Below are 6,000 nucleotides of genomic sequence, written 5' to 3'. Positions count from 1 at the left end.
TTGATACTCGGGTCAAAGAAATGAGAGCTTTTTGAAGAGAGGCAACTAAGGCCACAGTCACACTGTACATTTAAAGCACAATGGTATCACTTGAAACAGTTGTGGCTTCCCCTAAAAACATTCTGGGAGCTGTAGCTTGTTCAGGGTGTGGCTGGAAGACCCCTATTCACCTCACAGAGTTTTAGTTCCGAGAATTCCCTGTGAAGAATTGCAGCCCTGGGAGGGTAATAGGCATCTCCTCACAACTCTTGGAGCCTTAACAAACTACAGCTCCCAGAATTCTTTGGAGAAAGGCATGTCTGTTTAAAGGGGTGCTGTAGTGTGACATCACCTTGCCAACAAAGGTCCGTATAGTTAAAGCTATGGTTTTCCCAGTAGTGATGTATGGAAGTGAGAGCTGGACCATAAAGAAGGCTGATCACTGAAGAATTGATGCTTTTGAATTATGGTGCTGGAGGAGACTCTTGAGAGTCCCATGAACTGCAAGAAGACCAAACCTATCCATTCTGAAGGAAATCAGCCCTAAGTGCTCACTGGAAGGACAGATCGTGAAGCTGAGGCTCCAATACTTTGGCCACCTCATGAGAAGAGAAGACTCCCTGGAAAAGACCCTGATGTTGGGAAAGATGGAGGGCACAAGGATAAGGGGACGACAGAGGACGAGATGGTTGGACAGTGTTCTCGAAGCTACCAGCATGAGTTTGACCAAACTGCAGGAGGCAGTGGAAGACAGGAGTGCCTGGTGTGCTCTGGTCCATGGGGTCACAACAATATGAATGCATGGAGGCTTCCCAAGTCATGATCTGAACTTTTTGAATGGATCCCTTCTAATAACCTGGTTTTACCACAATCCCATCATGTCTTGAAGAAAAGGGTAGCTGCATAATAGAGAAAGTGAAAACTAGTAAACTAGGTAAATGTATGCAGAGCTCAAAACTTTGTTCCGATGCAATGTTTCCATTGCCTGAAAGATCATAATCAAGCCCACCGCTCCCCTCTTGCACCCAGCATAATCATCATCATTGTTTCAAATTTATATGTCACTTTTCCATATAAATCTGCCCAACCATATAATTCCATATAAATCAGCATCTCATAACGCAACAGCAAATACACATCTCAGTACATTATCATTATATAAATTCATTTCAAACAAAATATAAACAAGCTACACAAACAATTTTCACGAGATGAAAGTTATAACATTTTTAATTCGTTCTAAGTATACAATATTAATTGTTAAAACACATAAGTAATATTATTTATGTTAAAATGTATAAGCCAGAGTTAATATGTATAAACCAGTGCTGTCAGGTATTAGCAAACACTAAAACTAGCAGGCAGCTCCCCAGAAGTGCCAAATTCAGAAAATGGCAACCAAATTTCTTGGAAACTGTGCCAGATGACCTGTCCCATGCCCCACTCTCTCCTATATTCTGATGCGCTCCAACAGTAACAGAGAGAGGGGAGGGGGGGCTGATACTCAGCAGGGCTGGCTCCACCGTTAGGCAAAACAAGGTGGCAACCTCAGGTGGCAGCTGCTGAGTGATGGAGGCAGGCCAAACCCAGAAGATCTGTCCTGGGGCCCCTAAGCTAGCCTGCTGCCATCAGGTGTGATGAAGGACTCTGTCTCATTTCTGGTGTTGAAGTAACAATCAACTACCAGTTTGGGGGTTTGGGGGAGGGGGGGTTGTATGTGGAATTGGTGGGGTGCCACACTGTCCCTCCCATCAGGCAACTAGATGTTGTGGCCTAGCCTTGATACCCAATCTTTCCCCCTACATTCTTTGTGTCCCTGCTGATTGATGAGTAACTTCAAAGTTTGCTGTTGTATTTGAACTTACAAAAATGTGGTTTGCAACAGGATCGAGGACAGGGCAGTGCTGCAGCACCTGACTCCTGGAAGAGGTTTACCTGTCACTAGGACCATGCAGGGGTGGGGGTGGAATTCTGGGCTGCATCAATAGGAGTATCGCATCTAGATCAAGGGAAGTAATAGTGCCACTGTATTCTGCTCTGGTCAGACCTCACCTGGAGTACTGTGTCCAGTTCTGGGAACCACAGTTCAAGAAGGACACTGACAAACTGGAACGTGTCCAGAGGAGGGCAACCAAAATGGTCAAAGGCCTGGAAACGATGCCTTATGAGGAACGGCTAAGGGAGCTGGGCATGTTTAGCCTGGAGAAGAGGAGGTTAAGGGGTGATATGATAGCCATGTTCAAATATATAAAAGGATGTCACATAGAGGAGGGAGAAAGGTTGTTTTCTGCTGCTCCAGAGAAGCGGACACGGAGCAATGGCTCCAAACTACAAGAAAAAAGATTCCACCTAAACATTAGGATGAACTTCCTAACAGTAAGAGCTGTTCGACAGTGGAATTTGCTGCCTAGGAGTGTGGTGGAGTCTCCTTCTTTGGAGGTCTTTAAGCAGAGGCTTGACAACCATATGTCAGGAGTGCTCTGATGGTGTTTCCTGCTTGGCAGGGGGTTGGACTCGATGGCCCTTGTGGTCTCTTCCAACTCTATGATTCTATGATTCTATGATTCTATGATTCTACATGGATGCAGCCGTAGGAGTGCTGTATTGGATCGGCTGGTGCACCCACACTACCCTGACCTCAGCATTGCCCTGCCCCATTCCTGTCCCTTTCCAGTAAGTGGCAGTCACACCACAGCTGAGAGGCTGACTCTTCAGCAGCACCCTGCCCCTCCATCCACCCCTGGTGCAAACCATAATGGTTTGCGAAAAAATTCTACAAACTGGAATTGCAAACAGGTGCTTGCGGGTGGTATAGTTCGCCATGTTGGTTGTAACAGCACTTTATGGCCTGTCAAATACATTTTCATCAAACTGAGCACAGAAGAGGGAAAAGGAGCATACAACACTGGACCCTAATCATCTGACCCCTTGATCTGGAGGATCACAAACATTAGATCTGGTCCAGTACAAGGCATAAGTAAAAAGTGCTCTTATCAGAGCATGAGAGTGTGAAGCTCCATGGGGCAGAGGGGTGTGCGCTAGTTTGGGTTACCCAGGGGTGACAGAGAAAGGTATTTCCATAATTAAAGACAATATTTTAGAGCGTGGTGCCAACAACAAGGTTGCAAGTTCAATCCCTGCATGGGACAGCTGCATATTCAGGGTCTCTTCCAACTCTACAATTCTGTGATTCTATGATTCTATTTTTATTAACATTACTTCATATGCTCCATTTCTCAATCCTGCCAATGAACACAACATTCTGAGGCTTACTCAGAGTAAGCCCTTCATTGATACATTTGGATATATTTTCATGGAGATTATGAATTTGAAAACATAACTCCCAAGTGGTTCTCTCTTAAGCAACACCCTCATCAGATCCGAAAAGGTAGAAGAATTCATCTACTCCCAGAATTCATCTCTATCCTATTGCCAAATTGCTTTATCACTCATTATGTCTGGCTAGCACACTCTAATCTCAGGCAAAACTACAGGAGGAAAAGTGAGAGGGGAGCAGAAAGAGATTTTCAATAAAAAGCTTGGCTTCAGGAACACAGCCTTCCTGATATTTTGAAGCAACTAAATTCAAGATGTATTTCTTCCTTCATTTAAATTTATATAGTCTCCAGATACTGACATTGAAAAATCTAACAACGGTCCCCAAAATGTCATTTGGGATAGGGACACTTTTCGACAACGAACAAGATTGAGACCAGAACCGAGCAATTTGACCAGCCATTAGAAGCAAAAGACTTTCTAGCACGGGTGACCTTTCACAGGTTTCATCCTGGAGGTCAAAGGCTCAGTACCTCATCAACCCTCCAATACCATTTAAAAAGCTAAGGAGACCTAATTTCCTTTCCCAGCTTTGGAAAACGTGTGCTGAGAAATCACAATGAACAGTAGGGAAAAAAATTATAATCTGTCACCAAGCATCAAGAGGTATGAAAGTCTAGTGAAAAGCAGGTCAAGAGAAATATAACCTAATTCATCTGTCCCAGGTATGCTGCATCAGACAAATAAGGCGATGGCAGCAGCAGAGGTGGTGGTGGAATACCAACCATATTCAGCCATGCATTTACAGAGGGAGTGAAACCGTTGGAAGAAATCTTGTTTATTTTACCACCATTGCTTTTAAACGAGTGTAATCTCCCGCATATACTAAATTGGCATGCACTTTTAGCATAGCAGAGACCATAACATAGGGCTTTATTATTGGATTAACTGAAAATGAGGTACTGTAAAATGAATTTTTGAAAAAAAAACAAATAAAAAAAACCCTACAGCTTTATCATCAGATGACATCTGTGAATTCCCTAGGCTAATGATACTGTTTCTTTCTAGCTTTCCAGATTAAAATGTATTACTCACATGACACAGCAGGGCCTGCTGATTCCAGCAGGAATATAGCCTGCAAAAAGCTAGAAGGGGGGCTGAGTGTGGGGGGGCGGCGGATTTCCAGGCATTAAGAACTGATGCCTAGCAATTGTTGTGAACAGACAGAATACCTCAGAGCTGCTGCCTCACTGCCAACCAAATGCTTTAAAAATCATGTATTTGCTCCAGAACTCATATGAATGGCCTATTATCTTCCATTTGCGTGTCAGCCCAGACCCTCCCTAGAGGCAAACGTGATTCTGTTAGGTCCAGTTAAAAATATCCCTAGCCACATAACACATAGTTTGCTCCACTAATTCCCCATTACTCTAGCCCGCGCTGCTTTCAGGCTAGAAGTCCCACAGGCTAAAAGGATGGATCATTAAATCCACTGCTCAATCAATCCCCCTTGCCTGCGTCGTCAGCTACATCACTGATTTAAGCAAGCCTGCTTAAGGGCAAAGGATAGGAGGTTCAGAAGACGCTGCACACAAATAATTTGTTCTTTTCATATCCTCTCTTGCAAGTGTTTGGCAAAGAGATAAAGGAATCAAGGAGGAGGGAAGTGAATAATTTTAGAGGCTGCCTCATAAACAGGCTTAACTTTAAAGTGAGAGTGACAGCGGTTACCTGAGACCCCTCGGAAAGTTGCAGCTATCCCATTCGGGAAATTTAAGATGCCCCCTGAACTGTCATAGGCGACGTGTTAAGTGTCAGGGGCTCTTCCCCATAAAATGTCACTATCTCCACCTCGTGGGCGGCCTCTTTAAATAGCTTGCTTTATTTACGGGGCGCATAGTGTTAATGTCCTTCGGTTGCTCTATTTTCAAGGATGGAAAAGCAGTTGCTAAGCATTTCTAAATGACAGCCCCCGGGTTCATTAAAAATATGGCAAACATTTGCTAAGCTCATTAAGTGCAATTTTTTTGTGTGTGTATCAGATTCCTTCTCTGCATGTTCTGCATGACCAAACATCTATTAACCCTAATCCCATTGATGAGGCTGATATATTCAAACCAGCAATTAGACAAAACAAAAGGCTTATTTATTGAGAGATTCATAAATGGGCTTTTCATATTGGCCTAAGCTGTTCCCTTCCGCTAATCCCCACCTAGTAGAGTACTCCCTTTGTTTGATTATAGGTTGTCAGATTTAGGGATTCTGACTGAATCAAAATTTGAAGTAAACTAGAAATACACACTAATTACCTTAGCCAGGCACTCTTGCCTACTCTATATAAGCAAAATAAACGCTGCACAAATGAGAAAACTCCAAGAGGCTTATGGAAATTGCTACTTAGAAAAGTACACTGTTTACCAGAATGTTCCATTTCTGGCTTCTACTTTTCCCAAATTTGGTTGTCATTACCCCCAAGCCTCCTAGCCATAGCTAATCCTTTGCCCTATAAGCTACCACTGTTGAGTCCAATTCCAAACAAAGAATGAACTATGATGATCCAACCAAAATCACCATTCCTGAAGTTGTGAGGGAACCTAGGTCGCTTTCAGATTACTTTTTTAATTTTTTAAAAAAAAGGTTTACAAAGGTAAGGTGACATCAGCTATTGAATGAGCAAACAAAATATTGTTTGCAGGAAGGTTACACAATATTGTGTCAAAGACTGTAATTCCACACTTTCCAGTG

This window comes from Podarcis cretensis (assembly GCF_951804945.1).
Source record: "Podarcis cretensis genome assembly, chromosome: 11".
NCBI classification, from domain to species: Eukaryota; Metazoa; Chordata; class Lepidosauria; order Squamata; family Lacertidae; genus Podarcis; species Podarcis cretensis.
The sequence above is the reverse complement of the archived record's forward strand: the minus strand, read 5'-3'. Positions refer to the sequence as shown.